The sequence below is a fragment of the Sipha flava genome, unplaced genomic scaffold (genome assembly GCF_003268045.1).
Source record: "Sipha flava isolate LNK unplaced genomic scaffold, YSA_version1 284_pilon_pilon, whole genome shotgun sequence".
Classification (NCBI taxonomy): domain Eukaryota; kingdom Metazoa; phylum Arthropoda; class Insecta; order Hemiptera; family Aphididae; genus Sipha; species Sipha flava.
In genome coordinates, this window is record NW_020272951.1 from 78,696 (window position 1) to 102,692 (window position 23,997).

Sequence of the window (23,997 nt, forward strand, 5' to 3'; positions counted from 1 at the left end):
AGAGAGAGAGAGAGAGAGAGAGAGAGAGAGAGAGAGAGAGAGAGAGATCTTTACCTTGGATCTGTTTCTTTTGCTTACATGTGTACACTTATTTAACTCCCAAAATCAGTTTGTAGGTAAAGTGGGCCATAACAAAAATTACGATCTTCATTATTATCATTATCGTCATGACTATTATGTTTATCACGAAGTGAGTCAAAGAGACGAGCTACGGTGGAAAAGTTTTTGATAGAGAGTCCCGAAGGTAAGTCAGGCAGATTAATTCCAGCAATTGAACGGATCCCCGACCGAAGAAGCAGATCCGGACACTACCGCCACCACGACTAGTATATAGGTATTACCACCACCGACGCCACTAATCGATTACCATGAGGTCGAAACGTACTGATTTACCACCATCGGATGTGGTTTTGGTTGTTCGCCGCTCATTAAATTCAAACAAATACACCAGGTGAGATGCTATTTAATGATTTTTCTCTTTCTAGGTAAGAAATATCTTCCATTTAACCGGCCGAATCTACTTACAGCACGTTTCGACCTCTACAAATCAAGTGATCGCATATAATGCTCGCGGGTAGAATTTGGTTACTTTTTTTTTACGTAGGGCATACCGTATATTATTACCAGATACCGCAACGTACCTCTTTGCATAAGTTTTATCACCGCCATCAAAAATCTTTAAATTTCTTATTAATATTTAATAACGAATTCCTTGAGTTAAATTTTTAAACTATAAGATAAACAATCACAAGACATTCCTCAATAAATCTTTGGCAGTGCAAACGGTAAAAATATACTTTAAATACCATTGGAATAAACTTAATAAGGTACGTTATCATTTTTTCTCCACCGACTGAAACTTGAATATTATTATTTGTGTAAGCCTTTATACCTTATTAAAATGTAAGATAGCAGAAAAAAACTTTGGGTAAAATAAATATTTATTTTGCTTATTAGCTTAAAGTTTTAAAATCTTTAAATCTTAAATATTATACTAATACATGCAATTACTTAAATAAAGTAGTTCAAGTGCACACAAACTTTTAGTAAATATTTTTATTTGAATTATAATTATTAAATTTAAAGATAACAGTAATTATTAGTATATATATATATATATATACATATATATATATATATATATATATATATATACATATGTTTCATAATTATGAAACGTTAGGATTTATCTCTCATTAGCTACAAATTTAAAATAATAATATGAAGCTGATAAAATAAAATAAATATTATTTTACTAGAGGCATTTAAAGCAATTTGATGTTAAAAGTAATAAGCTTACAAAATTATAAAAACGTGTACAGTTTTCGAGTTTATGTCATACAACACAGGTATTATAATGATTTCGTAATTAATAAAATTTATATTGTAAACTGTTAAAAAAAAGTTAATTCTAAGGTTGGTTCCATTGCATAATTATAACAGTTTTGCATCAAAAAGAAACCTGATGAATTTTAATGAAAATTTATTTCTTGGGTTAAACTTTTTAAATTATTTCAAAATAGGTATTTCCACAGTTAATTATAAACATTTTTCCTTTTTTATTGGTTAGATTAAGTTAATTATTACAAGATAAAATGATTTAATGTTATGTAAAACCCAAATCAATAGTCGATTTACCATGGTACAAGCAATAACATTTAATATGACGAATAACGATGATGAGAAATAATTAAGTCGTTATAACTTATAATATTTGTTCGTGAGTAGTACGTTTTAGCTGAAAAAAAAAAAAATAAACTTTGTACAAGTTTAATGTACATATTTTGTTGAGCCTATGTAATCAAAACTTGAAACAAAACCTTAAGTAATTTTAGATAAATTTAGTGTTATAAATACATACATACATACATATATATTATGAACTTTGATAATTTTATTGATTTCAGAGTAGCTTATTCGATGTATGAACTTTCATTATTTTTTTTAAGTTTAAAATTAGAAAAAAATCAACAACAAGGATATGCGAGTTTTGCTGTATGTTTACAAGTTTATACGTATATATAGTTTGAACAATAAACTACACATAAAAACTATAGGTATAATAACCAAACACGAAGTATTTTAACGACGGTGATTGTCACCCGTTGTTATATTATTATTCAACCAAGTGGTATAACGCTTACTCTCAAATACTTTGTACTTAAATGGGAATAAGTAGAATCAACTATGATTTTCTGAAATACAAGAATAATGCTTAAAATGAAATACGGTATCATCCTATACCAAGAAAAGATAATGGCCTACATTTACCATACCTTTACGGTATTTTATCCACCAAAAAGGTATCTAAGAATGGTAACCTTTTTAAATCAATTTTACTTGGCCGACTTATATTTTTCCATCTGATTTAAAATGGAAGTTCTCATTTTCTAAATCTTTGAACGTAAAAAATATTTATTTATTTTTTCCAAAGCTTATAAATATATGTGTATATATTACACAAACACACATGTATACATTATGCGATAAAAAAAAAACTATCCCCACGTGCGGCACGAGGAAAATCATCGAAAACATTTTATTTTAAATCATATTTGTTTTCCACCAGTTTCAATAAGATCAAATACAATTTATTTTTATGAATGAAATAAACAAATTAAAATCATTAAAATTTTGAACTTTTACAAGTACCTATATAATTATTGATTATTTTTTTCGAATAAACCCATGTCTTCAGTTGTGTGTTAATGTATCGGAATCTACAATGGGTTTTCAGAATGTATGTTAACGGTGTCGCTGATGGAAGAAATATACAGATTGCTTTAATTGTTTTTGACCTGTGTTTATACTAATTGACTCAGCTCTTGTTATCTATCTTTTGACAGAGGTGGTCTTACCGTTTTCTCATATGTTTGTTTATGACATATATTGATTAATAGCAGAAGATATGGACAAACCCGAAAAGAGGAGTATTATAAGTTATATTTATATATATATATATATATATATATATATATATATATGTATGTTATATATAGTTATGTTATAATTTATAATATAAATCCATAAAAGCATGGATTAATTTCAGCATAAATTAAAAAAAAAATTTATTTTCAAACGGGATAAAATGGTTGTAGCAAATTTTTATGTTTATCAGTTTGTATGGTTAAATTGTTATAAATTAAAAATATTCTATGTTTAATTTTTATTCTACAAATATCTATAAAGTCTTCTGCAAAACTTTTTAGAGATTTTCATTTTTCTATCAATATCGAAAAAAAAAAAATTATTTTGTTGGTATAACTAACAGATTTCTAACTTTGTTAGAACAAAATGTAAAACTGATTTAGTTTTTATTAAATATTATATTCTCTCAATGAGTTGGCCGAAAAACTTCAAGAAGTGTACAGTAGAGACTCTATTCATTCAATTTTGGTCTCATTGAGAGTCAACCTGCGATCTTCCAGCACAAGCTCCTCAACTTTCCGCACTGTTTCGTCCGATTGTGACTTCCTGCCGCTGCACTCCTCATCGTGGACGCTTAGGCGGCCAGTAGAAAATTCTCTAAATTTTCGAACGTTTTTCACATCCATGTATTTCTCACCATACACTTCTTCCAATTGACGATGAATTTCTGTAGGTGGAATTTTTTTTGCATGCAAAAACTTAATGACTGAACGTAATTCACACCTGGCGGGAGCGACAACAGGTACCTCCATTGAAAACGGCTGCCACGTCAAGACTGAGCATCCGAATGAGCTCCGCCAGATGTCGATTGGCGGAGGGGACGCCTCGTATATTTAAACATTTTGTAATTTGCATTCAAAAGTGCGATTTAAAAGATTCAAATCAAGCAAAATCAAGTATTGAGGAAATAAGAATATATGGTAAATAACAAAAATAAATCACTAAGCTTAAAATCTAATAAATTTAGTAAAATTAATATATTTAAGATACTTTTAAATGTATTAAATGTTTTAGCTTATATGTTTTAAATAATAAAATTTAAAAAGGGCGAGACTCTCAGGTCCGATGAGACACCACGGAAGATAAAATACAGATATGAGTGAATGGCATTGCTTTATTGGTCTTTTTAACTTGAAACCAATGAACCATTGCTCTCGAAAAAACGATTCTAAGCAAAAGAGGTCAAGTGAATTAGTTTATATTTCTGAAGTTGGTTGGTATATTAAAAAGAATCAAATTTCCTAATAAGATAAATTAAACTTTTAATGTTCTAACTTTTGCAAAAAAAAGGCATTTAAAATTTGGGAATATCCGAAAATTTTCAAACACCTATAAATAGCAGAAAATTCATTAATATACTTCGAAACTATGAAATGTCTTTAACAACATGACTAGAATAGTTTAATAAAAATTCATTAAAATATCTCGCTTCGTTTTGTAACGCTTATACATTTACAATGTTCAAATTTTTAAGCATTAAGTACATATAAAAATTGAAAACGATATCAATTTTTTGACTAAAACAAAGTAGCGGATTTTCGTGATTTTTGTTATGTTCTTTTACCCAAATCAAAATTATTATAAATATTTTAGATTTCTTGTTAATCTTAGAATCTAAAATTACACAATTACATATTAATTCTGATAATACAGAATAACATATTTGATAATAATATCAGTTAAAAAAAAAAAAAACCTTCTCATTAAATAATTTTCTATTTGTCATGTATTTTTATTTTTGTCATATATATATATATCTAAGTAATAGATACAATTTTACTAAATTACAATTTATTATGCTTTTCTTATTTTATGAAATGTATACGATAAGAGTCAAATTAAATCAATTAATTCATTCAAATATAGTATTATAATAATAATCATTTTCAATATAATAGACATACCAACAATGTAATTTATTATCATTGATTGACGTTCCTATGACCCAAATGTATTGAGTTTGCCTATATAACGTGCCGTTATTAACAAACACATTTCCTTTCTTAAATTTTTCAATAACTAGTTAAATAACAGATATTTTACAAATATTTGTTTTGATTAATTTAAATTATATTTATACAGATTTAGTAGAGTCGATATTTATCAATAAAAACTTTATAACGTGGTTTATAATAATTGTGAATAATTATACTTCAGTAAATTAAAAAAAATCCTAGCGTGTTAACAATGTCCAAATTGAGATATAAACGTATAAAATGGATAACATAGATTAGCCTAAAATTAAAGCACAGTATAGTTTGTTTATATCTACATATTGTTTACTTATAAATAATTGCACCCCATGCAAAACTAACCACAAATCGAATGCACTTTGAATGTGGAGCGGTACTGACGGTTAAACACATAATGACGGAACGCAAAGCATACAAAGAAAAAGAAAAAATACAAGATAGCCAAGAAACTCTTCGAAACAATTGGTCCTGAATACCAACCTGAGAGCATCATCGAATTTCCCAAGAGCACAGAAATATTTAAATATATATAACGTTAGTAATAATAATTAGTCATAAATTGCCATATTGTAATTATCAAACGTATTGTAAAATAATGTAAATATTCATCAAAAAAATCTAATGGCCATTGTCGTCGAAACTCAAGTTCAATAAAAAAAAAAAAAAAAAAAAAAAAAACTGCTTTTTGTATATGTTCAATGTTTTACATAAAACAACATTTTCCTAAATTAATATACTGACAACAAAGAACATAATAATAACAAAACATTCACTAAAGTAAAGTACGCATTGATTATTTCATATATTTACTCCTTATTTATTGTCCACGCTCCTACTGGATTAATTTTGACTAATCTCGGTTCAACGACGGGGCACGAGATAAATTTTCAAACCTCAAATAAGTACCTAAATTTGTGTGTATGATCTACTAAAAACCACTATAGCATAAAATCTGTTTGAATTTGGTAGCAAACAATTTACAATCTTCAGTAATATAATATTATTCTCTGTCATAAATGTAGTCAGTGTAATATTTTTTTTTTAGTTAATTATAAAATATTAATATCAAATATATAAATGATCACTTCCGAGTTTTACAATGTTTGTAAAGTTTTTAAATATAATAGTAGCAATACTCATAGGAAAATGAAATATTCTTTAATCTCCTTGAACTTAATATATATTATATTATTAATGGTATACGTATTGTAACAACATTGCTGCATAAATCTTTAGCTAAGTTACCTTTAGCCATCGTAAATCCAAATTGAGCAACAAGCTTAAATTCGGATTATAATATACCCGTTTATGATCGTAGACAAGTCCCATAGGTCTAGTTTACAACCCATGTAATGCGTAAATCCTACGTTCTTTTTCATTTTTTTTTTTGTCGAGATGAAAAACGAACTTTTGAGAGGTAAAAAATAAAAATAAATTGACCAAACCTTTTTATTTATTTTTATTTTTATTTTTTTTATAAAACGAAATGATATCCAGCAGAAAGTATAGAACAAATAAAAACGTTTCTCAGAGTTTTAGACACAGTAATTATCAGAGTAATAAATGTATTATTGATTACCTTTCAATAACATAAATTAATTGATCAAAAGAAAACTTATTTCTATTAAAATACGACGGCTATAATTCGTAAGAACTTTTACAATACAAATTTAGCTTAAGTATTACATTCAATTTATAATTGCGTTCTTCAATTTCATAAGAGTTTAATTTAAAAAGCTTATATTTTAATTCAAGTTGCAGGTAATTAGAATAGCACAGTCATTTTAAAGAATTTTAATACAACAAATATTTATTCAAGGTAAATGTAAATTTATATTTTTATACTAATAAACTGAAAACATATAAAATACAATTCCATTTTTAATGTTTATTTACATAGACATTTTTATCTATAAAATATAACCTATATATAAATCGAGGTTTTATTTAAACGGTTTGGAGAGTTCAGTAATCATCTCAATCATTTAACTATAATACTATATATAAACTTGTATTTCATACCCGACTAATATATAAAGAAAACAATCAATAGCTAGTAATAAAAATATTTTATAATAAAAGGTGTACAATTGGACCAAAGTTTAAAAGGAATTATTATAATAATTATAATAATAATAATAATAATAATAATAATTATAGCCTGAGCGTGCCAGTATGCGTTACATAATATATCTAGTTCGTAGGTTGTGGACATTTATTAGTCTTCACCGAGGTTCGTGATTCTGTATTTTAATGGTATCGCGTCATATAAGACCAGGTTGCGTCAAATCTGTATATTCGGATGCATACATAAAATTAAAAAATTAAATGCTGATTGTCCGAGGTTATTTTGCGTCATATACGGAGCACGTGGGTTATACATAAAAATAAAAAATAAATATAAAAATAAAACTCTAACTGATAAATCTGACTTAAAATTCGGTTGAGAACGAAAACGATTACAAATTTATGCGATGATGCAGGTTTGTGACTAATTTATTATAACTTGCGAGTAATGGCGTTTTTAATCAAGTATATTATATGATGGTGTAGATTTAAGGACGGCGGAAATAATTTTAAATTCTTGTTTGAGTACAATAACTGTACCGTGACTAGTGCATTAATTTCTGAAAGGTATAATACGCCAAACAGATACGTTAAAAAAATATCGTCTAAGGAATCATTTCTGTTACGCATTACAAGCAAATTTATTGATTGTTATTATTACTATTACTTCCAAGGGCGATGCGACATATTCAGTTTTCAAGTTTTGACTAACCATTTTCCGGGTAATCTCGATATAATTTAAAATAAAATTTCAACGTAATTTTGAATACCATCATATTCATCATAGTACGGTGATTATGGGGACAAACACGGACAGAACCCTGCAAGGATAAAAAAATTGTCTTTCAATGAGTATTATATCAGGTTAATGAAAACCAAAATCGAAATTACATCATTCGAGTGAAAATCGGTCGGAACGATCAAATGACGCGTAATAATGAACTTTGTCAGTACACGTCATACATACACTAGCTGCGTAAAACTTCACAAAATCAAGATAAACAAATAAGCAGCCCAAATAAAATATTTTTTCATACATTTAATAAAATTTACGTAAATACTGTCTTATTTTTATCTTTTATTTTCTAACGTAGAGTAGCTATACTACTAGAAATATTTCGTTACCATTTGTATCTACAACTCCCAATGCACTTAAATCTTCTTCCACTACACCAATTTGTTTCTTCCCAGCTGGCCTTTTTTCCTGTATCTCCTATACTACCTTTGCAGTATTGGAGTTTATTTTTTTATTTTATTTTAAAGTAAGTTTAAGCTAAGAATTCTTCGTCCTTTGACAAAGTTAGTCATTAGTCCGGTAAAGATAATTTTTTGTAATACTCTCACGAGTACGAGTATTTTCCATTGAAAATTTGTAGTAAAATTAAACTCTATAATAGTTCATATTATTATTATATATTTTAACGACCATTCTGTAAATATTATTAAATCATAAACAAACAAGTGGGAAATATATGCATGAAAAATTTTGAACAGAAGAGCGATGTCGAGGTAGGATTGTTGAAAAATGTTTGAACCATTGGTTGATGAAAGTTTTCAACTTTATATTTCTTAAAACATTAACTCAACTGTTGTGGGGTGTTATTCGTTATGTTATAATATCCATACGTTGTACGAAAATTGTGAAAACAATAATTATTTCTCGAGCAAAGGACGCAAAATCACAATAGAAAAAAAAAAAGAATTACACTCCACCAAACAATTCTTCTTTTAATTAAATAACAATAATGAGTAGCATTATATATATATATATATATATATATGTATGTATATAAATATTATTACATCCCTTTTGCCTCGACTGAAACCCAACGTCACCATCGTGCGTTGTCGGACGGAGATTGGAGATTTTTGACGGCCTCTCGAGGCGAACCTTTAGATTTATGAAACACAATACGTTTATTATTTTTTCCCTCATAGAAAAACCATAGAATCGCCGTTGCCGCTGACGGTCTCTTTACTGTGCTTGCCGCCTACGGCGTCTGAAATCCAATAAGCGCGCCTTGGAAACACGTCGAAAGTAGAGAGCGTTTGTTGTTCTTTTGCCACAGCAGACCTTCTGCGTAAAAATGTACATCGAAAACATAAATTTACATGTTTTATAAGCGATAGTGAAATATAGAGTGAACAAAAAAAAACTATTTTCTTTCTATGTTAAACAGTAAATTTTGTCAGCAAACAACCGTTACAAGGTGTGACACACCTACATACACTGGTTTTTGCGACAATGTTTTACTTAAACCTTTAAGCTACCCCTTATATACACATACACAATGTATGCGATTAAAATACTACCGTTCATCGATTTTATATGGCCAACATACGTTTAACGCGCACTGTTACGATTATTATAGTTATTAGACTGAAATATATATTTATTATTTTTTTAATTTAATTTTAAACAAAACATGGTTAAAAATAATTCATCTGTAGTCGTCGTTGATAAACCAAAGCAAAAAGAAAAATGAGCCGAGGAAAACATCGCGTACTAATTATTTCATCGGATATTCTATTAAATCATGGCGAATCAGGAGTAAAGTCAAAGAAGTTAACCACCGATCGATACATGCACATATAGAGTTGAAAAGTGACGTAAGTTGCTTATTATAAAAAAAGGTAATGCCGGGATTTTGTCATCTCAAACAATTAAAGAGCTTGGCTTTGAAAAGTATTCAAGCATATATATATATATACCATTGGTATAGACAATTGAAGAAATTTCCCCGCACACAACCTTTATCAAAATTATTTTTCTATATTTTTATATTTTTAAAATACCGCAATGACAATTTTAATTTAATAAAATGTATCTCATTTCATAGTTTATAAAATCAAAATAATTAAAATAAAAAAATATATAAACATAACAAATTATGATTAAATACGTTTTAGTTATACAAATATTTTGTAAAATTAAAATCAAGTATATTATTAACTAAATCAAAATGATAACGTATGATGAAAAATAACATTACACGACAAGGTTGTACAATTTTTTTTCTGAAACATTGGTAATACCCTGCTGCCACCTTGAAATGCTGTTAAGCAGTGCTTCAGGTAGCGGTAAATGTATATTCCCGTGAAAATAATCCAAGTAAAAATAATTTAAAAATTTAAAAAAGCATATCACGTAGAAGCTCATTCTTGCGTATTCCTAACCGAGGAGTGTGGAACAATAATTTTGTCTCTACAATTTATGTATATAATATGTATTATGCTTAACGCATTGGGGCGTTCGCGTGCGAGTGTAAAAGTTCAAAACGGAGTTCATTTGTCTATGCAAGAGGAGAGTGTATGTTTTATAGTTTGATGTATTTTATTGATGTTTTTACGAGCGTATAGTACTAAGTTATATGCAAATTTTCACTATAATAGATCTGATAAATAAACAAATAAATAAAATACAAAATAGCAATAATTTTAGTAGCTATACATAATAATTACGTATATATATATATATTTAATTGGAGTTCATTGCGGCATTACTACGTGCATATACGAGTGCTACGTACACCGAATTTAATATATATGTTTTACAATTTTATACGTAGCCTGAGGCCAAATATTAACACGAAATTTATTTTACAATGTCAAAAGTTTTTTTTAGTTTCTAATATATGTAGATTATGGGCAAACTTTAACATAAACCAGAACGGCATAATTATAGAAATTTCATACACCATACAACGAGGTCATAGCGATTAAAGTTAAAGTTTAACCTTTATCACACAGAAAAAATATGTACATATTTATGTTATATACGTATAATTTTTGTAGTAGGTTTGTCATTAAAACATACTATATGAAGCCTATTCAAATGCGGACAACAATCAGATAGTATAATCATATAAAAAAGTACTCCTCTATAACTGCTGCAGGAGACCGCAGTATATACACATTTATATGATTTTTGCGCGGTTTTCATTTACATATCTAAACACGTGTATAGGAATTATATATTATGTACTGTGTAAAAAATACTTTCTGCGATTCATGAATGAGAGTAGTAACGATGGTGGCCGTTCGACGGTATTCGGGTACATTTAAACATTGTACAGTTATAATCCGGATTATATAAAGAACGAAACGATGGCTGAGGGAGGTGGAATTTGTGACTGTTGTTGTGGTTTATACACAAGAATTATTGTTATAATGGTTCGACCGGATATCGTATTCCGGTTAAGCTCTTCTTTGCCCTGCATATTATTATTTACGTAGTTATACACTCTCAAATATATATACACATATATAATTTATATTATGTATCTGAAAGAATTTTATTGTCGTCTATAGGTAGGGAAAATGTATAAATTCGACGAATTGCATGGGTGGAACCACCAAGGTATATATTATACATGCCTAAAAGTTGTGTAAATATACAAGCATCACGAGTCGAAGAACTTTTTCGACCCATGATGTAAATATGATAATGTGGATCGATCCGTAGACCGAATGCACACATTTTCAATCTCCAATAGCAGAGCGGTAGTATAGTATACCATAATATTATACACTTAAGTGTGGGATGCTAGTACGTACAAAATATGAGTGTGACACGTGAAAAAAAAATTACGATTTAATGCCAATAAGGGTGCACCGTGTATTAAATTTAAATTGAGAAACGGACAGTCTCGTCATATAGTACGCAAATGTAAGTGTAATTTCCTTCTAAATATACTAGAGTTCTGCCCGGTCTATTTTTACAACCCGGACCGGACTGATACATTTTAACTAAGACCAAGACCAGATCGGACTGATGAACCATAAAATGAAACCAGACTTGACCCAACCGACATTTAAAAATAAACTAAAGGTTAAAAAATTATAATTATTATTTACGATAATTATCATAAATCAGATTGTATCTTGAATATATATTTTGTAAAAGACCAATCTAGAACACATTTTCAAATTAGACAGTTAAAATAGATTAAATAAGACTAAATCAGGTTAAATAATAATGCACACAAAGCACAAACTGTACTCGTATATTTAAATTAAAATAAAATAATAATTTTTTAAATATAAAATTGTAGCAACATTTAAAATATAACCTACAACATTAGTTTACTGGTTAAAAGGGACCGGGTCTGCAAGTATAGCGAACAGGGGTAGAGCTCCTTAGTAATATACTCGTATAATATTATTTTATATGAATTAAATATAAAAATTAAATTTTTATTTAATGAATCACCCAATTTTAAAAATGACAATATTGACTCTCGTCATCAAGACGTAAAATACTCAAAATAAATTAAAAAACCATATAATTATCAAATTGTCTACAATGTATATGGTACATTTGGAAAAAACAATACAATTGTCAGATAAGACAATTCACAATCATTAACTAGAGTTCTATTTTTGGATCTATATTCTAAAATATCATAAGTAAATATTATATCACCAATATAATATATATATATATACACACACTACTACAGTACAAGTTGGTTCTTACTCAAGAGGAAGGGGAATTCTAAACGTGTTATAAAATGAAATAAATCGTCACTCACGCCAAGCTCACCCCAGTCACTCAGCCACCCTTTACATCGGATACGTTTTTCACAGCCGCAGCAGTAGATGATGTGTCGCGTGTGCAGAGAATGCTACTTGCATATATGATTCAGAAGCAGTCATCGTAACTGTGGGGACGAATAATAATAATAATATGTATGAACATTTTTGACAAGTCTACGGTAATTTTACGGTTAGGTTGTATGTATTCTTATACACCGCGACGTATCAACTAGACCGGACGACATTTGAAGCACCGTCATAGGTCTTTGTAATTTATGAGGGGATGTTATCGATATATTTTCTCGTAGTTACATGATTTTTTTTCTTTCGAATTTATTCCAATATGTCTCTGAATTCCTTTAGTTTGTCACGTTCATAAATATTTTAGCGTCGACTATTTTTACTAAGCGTGTACACAATTCGTACATTCACGCCACGTCATGAGTTTATGACGACGTTGACACACCACGTGTGTGAAAATTTGGCACCACTTCATTTTTTTTTTCCTGCAAATTGTTTAAACATACGTATGGGTTCAGAGTGATTTCTCAGCGAGTTTTGTAAAAATTTGATTATAAAATCTTAGTGAAAAAGTACTCATCAAAATATAATAATAGTTATAATAATCAGTGGAGAGTACATAGCCGCCATTAACGCGTCGCGACATCTGTTTACATTTGAATCGTAAATTTCGAAAGGATCATATCTGAATGTAAAAGTTTTTCAGAAAACTATAAAACTGATTTTATTTTGAATTATTCTAAGTTCCCCGGAAAAAATGTATGCATATAATAAAAGTTATAACCTCTTAATAGTGGACACTCCTAATAGTGAACGTGGACACAATAAGCTAGTACCAAATTAATAATTACTTCTCATAAATGGACACAATACATGGACATATCGAAAATGTTTAAGAAATAAAAATACCATATTTATCTCTTATACATTCGTCCATATTTCATCATCTTAATGGTTTTCCTATTCGAAAAATGACTAAAGGTTCGGTTATGTGTTCTGTCGTTAGTTGTGTACATTGTGTGAACACGTACCTGCGTTAAAATGAATAATAATAAAAGAAAAAGATTGAACTTAGAAGAAAAAATAAATATTATTAAAACTAAAGAAACGGAAAGTCTAAGTCAGAGGTTCCCAAAGTGGTCTATATCGACCCCCTGGGGTCGATTCTGACCTGCAAGGGGTCCATGTCAACGAAAAAGAAAGTTGGGGGTGCATCATGTGTAAATAGGGGTCCACGAGCGTTATAAGTCAAAATGCGTGTGTCGTCATTTTTACGAAAAATATGTGTGTGACGAAGATAACGATTATTATAACGAACATTGTCGATAACGACTAATGGAGTCTAAGGTGAATATCGGAATGTTAAGATAAGATTAAATATACACATTACACATTCAACCGTATATTTTTAGGTCTTACAGTACCATAAGAATGGTTGTTTATCGAAACATGATATCGGTCAACGCCGATGGTCGGAATATATATTACTGTACGTTTTGTAATTTAGTTCGTCCGTGACAGTCGATTACCGATCATACGTCGTCGTCGTCATCGTCATCGTTTGCCATTTTTCAAAGTTTTATTAATTCATAAATCGGTTGATTTTTTTACAAATATAACTGCTATTAATTATGGCTGAATCTAAAAAGAAATGTAGGCAATATAGCATTGATTATTTGAAGTTCGGCTTCATTCCATCATTGCCGGACAAAACCCTACTTATGTGTCTTTTATGCAACAAAGTCTTAAGCAACGACGCTATGAAACCATCCAAGCTAGAAGATCATCTGAAAAGGTGTCACCCTGAAAAAACACGTAAAGAATTAAAATACTTTCAAACACTGAAAAAAAAATTTCAGAAGAGACCCACGATGGATAGTATGTTTGCTGCCACGTTAAAAAAAAGACGACGATGGCTTGCGGGCGTCTTACAATATCTTACTACTCATAGCAAAATCAGGTAAGCCTCATACTATCGGGGAACAACTAATTTTGCCAGCCATTGAAGAGGTCTTAAAAACTGTTTTACACAGACTTGCATATGATATACTTAAAAAAATTCCTTTAAGCAACAATACAGTTCAAAGACGTATTGATGAAATGAGTCATGATGTTGAAAGTTATTTGTGTAATTATTTGCAAACAACCTATTTTTCAATAAAACTAGATGAGTCAACTTTGCCTGGTAATGAAGCACTATTATTGGCATATGTTCGTTTTGTTATGGACCAAGAAATCCATGAAGAACTGCTATTTGCAAGAACTTTGACTAAAGACACAAAAGGCGAATCCATATTCAATGTTTTGAAAGATTATTTCACGGAAAAAGCAATCCCTTTAACAAATATAATATCAGCAGCAACAGATGGAGCACCTGCCATGGTTGGGCGCTATCGTGGTTTTCTAAGTCATTTAAAACAGTATGTACCCGGGCTGTTTGCAATTCACTGTGTAATCCATCGACAACATTTAGTTGCTAAAAATCTAAGTGCCAGGTTACATCAATCTCTTCAACTTATCATAAACGCAGTAAACAAAATTCGGAGTAACGCATTGAATTCTAGATTATTTGCAGAGTTATGTAAAGAAAATGACGACACCTTTCATCGATTACTTACTCCTTCACACTGAAGTAAGATGGTTATCAAAAGGATTATGTTTGACAAGATTTTTTTTTCTTTTTGAGACTGTTTTAGAGTTTTTGGATAATAAAGATCCTACATTAAAAGACAATTTGATCCAAAGGAAGCAAGACATTGCTTGTTTAACAGATTTATTTTCTAAATTTAATGAGGTTAACTTGCAGTTACAAGGCGATAATTTAAATTTAATAAAAACAAAATCAATCATCGCAGCTTTTCTGGTCAGAATTAATTTAATGAAGCAAAACATTGGACGACGTGAATTTTCTCACTTTCCCAAATTGTCACGTATGAACTGTCAGGATGATGGCGTTTCGGCTTACGTTCAACATTTAAATGCCCTTCACACTGACTTTAAAATCAGATTTGAGGATATTTTGACATTGGAAATACCACAGTGAATTATTAATCCACACATTGACATTGAAGAATCGGATATCGTATTACAAGAAGAACTGATCGGAATAAGTACTAACGAAGAACTTAAAGGAAAATTTAGAAATGGGTATCAGCAATTCTGGCTTCAGAGAGACATACCTGTTATTTATCCTGGTTTATGGAGTATCGCAAGAAAGTTTTTGATAGCTTTTCCTTCATCATATTGCGTTGAAAGGGGTTTCAGCACAGTTGTCAATCTTCTTACAAAAAAAAGAAACAGATTGGAAATTACCGATAGAGGAGGTTTGAGGTTAAATCTGACTAGTTTAAAGCCAAATATTGAAAATTTACTTTCAAAGCATCAGGCTCACCCTTTCCATTAAAAATATAATTTTTTAACGCTAAATTTGAATTTTTTCTATGTTATTACATTTAATTTGTATTTCTTATAATTTTAATTATTAAAAAAAATTATTTGAATATTGTCATTATTAAATAAATTAAGATATTATTAAAAACAACACGTTTTTTATTTAAAAAAATTTGCGTTCCATAGGTGAATAGTTCCGTGTAATCTATAAAAAACACCTAGATGAATTTGTATAAATTTAATTTTAGGGGTCTACGAAAATGGAAAAAATTGGCACGTGGTCTACGGGGAAAAAAAGTTTGGGAACCTCTGGTCTAAGTCTTCGTGTACTAGCAGAAAGATTTTGCATAAGCAAGTCACAGGTAAATTTAAATATTTTGTTTTAATTTATCTAAAAAACATCTTATTTAATGAAAAATACAGGTGAATAACATTTTATAAGATGCGTGTAATTTGAAAAATATTACGCTGAAAATGGCAATGAAGATTTGAGGAGAAAATTTTCGAAAACATCGGATGGAGCACTTGTAGATAAAGTTACATTTGAATGGTTTTGTAGAGCCCATTCATATAATTTACCTGTTTCTGGACCATTGCTCCAAGAAAAAACACGAAAAGTTGCAAATGAGGTAGGTCTAGAAAGTTTTAAAACTTCAAATGGTTGGCTTCAACAATTCCGACAACGTCATAACATTTTTTTTAAAAATATATGTGGTGAAGGTAACTCTGTTGATTCAAGTGTTGTAGTAAACTGGTTAAAAAATGGAAAACATTAATTTCAGATTATGAACCAAAAAATATATTCAATTGTGATGAAACGGGTTTATTTTTTCGAACACTTCCTGATAAAACATTGTGTTTAAAAAACGAAATTTGTCGTGGAGGTAAAAAAGCTAAAGATCGTTTAACTGTTTTATTATGTGTAAATATGATCGGGGAATTTGAAACTCCATTAATAATTGGAAAATCACTAAAACCACGTTGTTTCAAAAGAATAAATGTATCAATTAGAATGCTAACCGTAAAGCAGGGATGAATCGAGATTCAATGACAGACTAGCTAATGTGTTTTAACAGAAAAAATGGAGATGGAAAATAGAAAAATTATTTTATTTTTAGATTTTTATTTTTATCCTGATACATTAAACTTAAAAAATATAAAAATAATATTCCTACCTCCAAATACAACTTCGATTTGCCAACCACTAGATCAAGGAATAATTCAACATTTTTAAGTTCATTATCGCCAACGATTACTTCGTCATATTTTATCTAAAATTGATCAGAATGTAGAAAACAAATCTATAAACGTTTTAGATGCAATTTTTTGGATAAAGACCGCATTAAAGAATATAAAACCAGAGACAGTCAAAAATTGTTTTAAAAAGTCGGGATTTTTTTCGTCCGATACAGCAGAGTATGTAATGGAACATGACAATGTTACAAATTTGAACATATTCTTAGAACTTGTACAGAGTACTGTTGAAATTGAGGACTATATTTCTATAAATAATAATATTCTTACAGAAGACAATACATTAATAATATCAGATTTAGTCAATTGTAATCTAGACAATTTGAGTGAAAAAGAAACCAAACTACCCGAAGAAGAAGAAGAATACGAGTCGATATACAATCCAACGTTTGAAAAAGTTTGGAAAACAATAAATAATTTAAAAATAAAGAAGATGAAATCGCATTATCAATGGTAAGCAATTTCAAAATTCATTGCGAAGAGCAAAAAAAATTTACACAAAAAAAAGATTACAGATTTTTTTAACTGTACATAATCATTGAACATTTTTATAAGCATTTTTTTTACTAATTTTTTAATACATAAATAATAATATATAATAAATAATAAATTAATATTCCAATGTATATTTTCACGTACAATGTACAACCAATTCTCTATAGTGTCTCCCTATAGTGGACATTTAGTAATTTCTCATAAGTGTCCACTATGTAGAGGTTTTCTCAATAGTGGACAACTCCTTATAGTGGACATTTTTTAATTCCCCGTGGCTGTCCACTATACAGAGGTTTCACTGTACCAAAGTTTATTTTGATAAAAACTTGAGATGGGCCCTTTTCGAAATTCACGATTCATTTATTTTAAAAAGATTTTCATTCTATTGTTTATACATTATTTATATGTTTTTACGCAACCCGACATAAAAACAAAACTGAAAAATATTGGTTAAATTTCATTAAAGAAAAACACCATAAATAAACTGATTTATTAAATAGTAATTACGATTAATAGGTATAAACTAATGATGCATTAAGATAATCGTGTTTATTATAATGAATACACTCATTAGTACTCATTGTACAAACATATCTATGTTCATTTATACACTCTAGGATTTATATATAGGTACATAGACCAATTTATTAGCGGATTATTCATCTCTTTGAAACACTATTATTATCAACCCTTAAATTTTAATATTAACTAGGGATTTTGATTCTTTTTGTGTATATAACAATTATATTTTATTATGACAGTTTGATATTAAAATGTCGTCAAAAAAAAAATGATTGAATAAACTAAATACGTGATGAAATACTATGAAAAGACACTTCTTAGCTATTATAATGTATTTAGTTATTTAATATAAAGGTGGTCTGAAATAAAGAATATATACCTATGAATTTTTTTTTCAAAGTTTTTATTTATAACAAGATAAAGCAACACATAATTCGGCTAAGGAGGAGGGGAGGGTAAACGGTATAAAATTTAAGCACGACTAAGGAAATGTTAATATCTTTCGCTGTTAGATATAGAATTTCTGTAGTTTGTCACTAACCTTTGTAGAGTTGTGGCTAATAGTAAGTTGAATATCCTATGTAATACTTTCTAAAATTAATATACTTAAATATTATTTTATATAGTGTTTTAGCTAATGTTGATGGAATTATCGAACATAATCACCATGGTTAAAAATGATTAGTGTTTCAAATATTAGGTACAATTTGTTAAAAAATAAAAATCTATGTGCTCTTACAATTTAACATTAAATAAGTAGCGATTTCTACGTTATGGTAATTAGGGGGCGCATGAGATTAAAAACACAATTGACTCATTAACATATACGGCTGCCAACACCCTTTGCCAAGAAACGACGATTGCAGTGCTCAATGTAATTTAGTACCACTGAACGGAAAAGAAGGATCGAAGAAATATCCTACTATATCTAGGACATCACTTTATTTTGATGCCAGTATTTGCTGTCACCCCAGAGGTTTGAATAAAAGAAAAATTTTCATCAACAATATATTTCATCCAAAGGCTCCAGATACATATTGTCATCTTGGCATTTGTGTATCGATTATTATTATTGTTATTGTATAATTTAATTTTTATTTTATTTTTTTAAAGTTAAACTATAATTAGCTAGACGGCACAAACGTTCCTAGTTGTATATAGTTAAGTTCATCAAGCTTTAATATAAATTATTTAATCAATGGTAGAATATTTGAGAAAATTGTGCTTTACATACCACGTGAACGTTAAATAATGTAAAAGTATTTCATAACACCGACAGGGTGGATGGGAAATTAAAAATGCATTCATTATTGTGACATTTAATCATTTCATTTTCTTGAAAATAATTTGAGTAAACAACGTACATAGATTAAAATTAGAGCTTAAGAAGTTTTATGATTAGCTCCTCAAAAATTAAGAATTTCATAAAAGTTCACATATTGTATTATGGGTAAGTAGGTACGTCGCAATATGTGACGGGGTCAAATAAATTATTATTTGAATACACGTCTCGTCTAATACATCAATGCAGAATATAAGAATGTGCGAAAGAAATAATTGACTATACAAAATAAAATATTATGTATCCATATATAAAAAAAAAAAACAACGATAAAACCGGGCCTATATAATGTGTCACGTTGAATGTCCTCTGCAAATCTAATTCAAATACAACTGAACTCAGCTTAAGAGATGATCTATAAATTAATGTAGTAATATAATACAATGAAAAAATAGGTGCAGGACTGCAGGCAGTTTATACTTGAAATATATTGTTGCATTTAATGTATGTCATATCAATATCGTGGTATAGATCGTTTGGTTAATTTGAGAAATTAATGTCGATCATGAAAAGGGCGAACAGCAGTTAATGGGTTTGAGGTAGCCTAACACCACCACCACCACCACCACCACCACTATCATCATCATCATCATCATCAACATCAACGCGCTGCTGAATCATTATTTAATCTCCCAACGAGTGATGAATAGGAGATATACACCCTTTGACTCGGTAGCAGATCACAGATTGTTCCTTCCTATATAACCAATAAATGGTGCTACTACAGAACACCGTATAAATATCGACATATTATGATTGACGATTTCTGCTGCAGCAATTTTAATACACACTGCAGTCATATATTACACATATATACACAATGAAAACTGGCCGAAATTGACAATTACGAGGGTATGGATCGATGGGCATACGCACGCACGCCTAAGAGCAAGAACGATTTCCGTTAATCCGGTCGGTGTTGCCAGCAAAGCTCTGCTGTCGATCGTGGGTGCATCGAGCATCACGAGGGTCATTTTCCTTTTAACCAATAACAACGTCAAGAAAATGTGAAAATGGAAACACCCCATGATTAATTACGTTAATATAATAAAAATAATAATAATAATAATAATAATAATAATAATAAAAATAATGTGTATACAAGAATATAATTTACATAAAATAATAGGTCATTTCCATATGTTTAAATGCAGCACATAAAATTATGTGTACTGCGAAGTTTGAAGACAATTTGTAATAATAATAAAATCGTGTTTTTTTGTGTCACAAAAAAGTTACTAACATATGCAAATATCATAGAATTAGTATATTCTAGAATACCAAAAAAAAATATACGTAATTTCGATTATACATTTAATTAAATTTTCAGAAGATATAAAACCACGTAGATTCAATTTTAACGATAGATTACGCTATAGACTACAAACGTTTATTTGAAATTCAGCGGCAGCACGAAAAATTGCAAATTTTAGTAATAATGTACTAAATACACGCTCATGCAGTAGTCGACTACTGCAGCTTTGGCGCGGCGAACCGTGAAATACCACCAATGTTGTAGGAGGTGGGGTGAAGGACATGGATCCATACGTCAACGAATGCTTACGGACGAATTACCCAAGGGAAAATTCAGCTCTTTATCTCCTCTCCTAACCCTTTGACCAATGATATAAATGAGGGCATATGGTTCGGAATAATTATTGCTGTACTATTCTACAAAACTATATATGTATGTATTACCATATTATTATATACACAGTCCACAGATCGGTTCTGATGATGCAGAATGCTGATGTTGGGTTCGCCAACAACGTACTTTTCTCGTATGATCGTCCCGGAGATATAACCTATAAACGCCAACGCACTGCTTGTACACGGACGAATTAAGGCATCTTATTACCTATCACATGAACAACCGGCTTGCTGGTGATGCGCGTCGATCGTGGGCGAGCTAATTTATACACGGCCAATCCCGTACAGAATTTTGTACGTTTTCTGACCGGGAACTTATTTTTCTTTAAGTTTTCGTAAACACGACGACGATGTACGCACAATTTACCAAAGAGTTTTTTCATATTAATTAATGTAAAAGTATGAATACCACGATCACATACAGAGAAAAAGAAAAGAGAAATACACGAGCAATATTCAAAACGGACTCGTTTACAACTAATAAAATTTTAATTTTATATTATGTTGTTTTAAACAAAAGTTAAGAAAAGAGAACAGATATATATTTTTGATCAATATTTATACGTCATCATACTGATGATAATTCATATACTTTGTTATAAGTTATTTTTATAAATTTATAAAACGTTCACGTAATATTTACCATTTATATTGTAATAGCTTATGTAAGTAAATATTTATAAATGTAATTTGAAGAAATAAAATTATAAAACAAATATAAATATACCATTTTTTTTTTTTATTAATATTTAGTATACATTATTTATTTAATGAATTTAATTTCGATATTATCGTGCTAAGATATTAATAAATAAAGCTTTATTTTTATACCAAAATTGAAAACTGAAGATACTAGTTATTATTAATTAAAAATATAATATATCCACGGGTATTGTAGATCTAGTGGGTACACCAATGCAATTATGTTGTAAACTAAAGATTCTCATTTCAATTTTAAGAGATGATAAACAGCGGTAAAATTAACTTTTTTCTATAAGTCGATATGTAAACTGCGGCAAGAAAAAATGTAACATTACATAACCTGCGGAAATGTATTGTATATATCTAAGATATTATCATATTATATTATATTATATACTATATGGTATGTAATATGTACCTATGTACATACATCGTTTAATTAATTATGTTATGTTGCGTCTTGCGTAGAAAATGTTAAGGTAAATCCAAATGTATTTTAAAGTTTTAACGAAACAGGTACTAAATATCGGTTCCTTTAATTTCAATAATCTAAGTTAGTACCTACTTACTAGTGTTATATGTCAGTATAAGTAGTTAAAAGTTAAATATTTAATTTTACGTGATAAAATTTTCAACAATATTTAGCCAGAATGGCAAACAATACTGTCAAATAAATTTAAATATGAATTAGAAATAAGTGGTAATAAAACATGGGAACACGCCAGATGCCACATAATATAATTAATTAAACGATATACGTACATAGGTACACATAGGTAGGTAGGTATACAAGTATATAATTTAGATACCATATAGTATACAATATCGTAGATATATAAAATAAATTATAACAGCTTGTATAATATTCTTATCGGTTTTGTCGTAGATTGTATAGTATAATGTTATTTTCTTGAAGTAGTTTACATATCAATTTTTAGAAAAATAATAATTTGGCTGCTGTTTACATATAGCCTAAATTTTAAGTCATCGCACATTTTTCATTCTTGTATTATTACCCACAATTCGTCAAACTCTTTGGATTAATAAGGTCACACAATATATTTTCATTTGTACATACTAAAACCGTTATACACCCGAGGGTAGATTTAATCCCTCTCCCACTCAACCACTGATTTACTTACTCTTTGTACTATTTTATTTGTGAACATGTGTATTAGAACACCAAGATTTTTAGTATTGAATGTATAATAGGTATAATATAGAGATGAGAAGTTAGAAGACCCTAAGGGAGCATATGTCAAGGCTTTCTTGGTAATCGAAGAATCGTTATAAGTCCCATAGTTTCGTTACAGTATTAGGCGGAACCTAATAAACTTAATTCAACGTTAAGGGTGTGCGATTATAACGATCGATAAATCGATCTTAATCGATTAATCGCAATATCGGATGACGGTAAAAAATAGTTATCAATTCGATAAAAATGTATTAGTTTGTTAAATATATCTATTCTAATTATCTAAGTACCTATCTAATCTTTTAATATATACCTATGTGAGACATGTAACTAAATTGGTATATTTTATTAGCATAAATTATGTCTAGCTGATATCATTTAAAATCCTAAGAAATATATAATCAAAGATGATTTATGGAGCATATAAAAAAAATGTATCAGCTTTAATTATTAAAATATTAATATATTACTATTATATTACTATTGTGTATTATTTGACATCATTATAGATTTACTTCCGGGAAAGGGCGAGTGGGTCGTAAAATGATTAAACAATATTATTAGATTAGATTAGATTTTTTTCTCAAGATTTAAAAAATTCTCGAGGATCTATGATCTATCTCCCATATTACTTGTGGCCCGTGGGTAGACCTTAGCCATGGTGTGACCAATTTTATTTAGAGCGCGGGGGGGAACGTCTAAATGTAGCACTGTCAGTAGTCCATTCAAAATTGAAAGTTCTAAAATGATTAGATAGGTTTAATGTTTATTTCAACTATAATGATCCTATCTGCTAAATTCTTAAATTGATTGATTGTAAGTATATAAATTGATTAAGTCACATATCGATTAATCGATTCGAAATTGATATGGTTGATAAACAATTATGATATAAATCAATAATAATCAATTAATCGATT

At 29.2% G+C, this 23,997-nt stretch overlaps 1 protein-coding gene across 6 annotated transcripts in view; it reads right to left on the reverse strand.

Annotated features, from left to right (window-relative positions):
• Positions 1-23,997, reverse strand: part of LOC112685608 (fat-like cadherin-related tumor suppressor homolog) — a 129,602-nt gene that overhangs the window by 29,701 nt on the left and 75,904 nt on the right. The window lies entirely within an intron of this gene.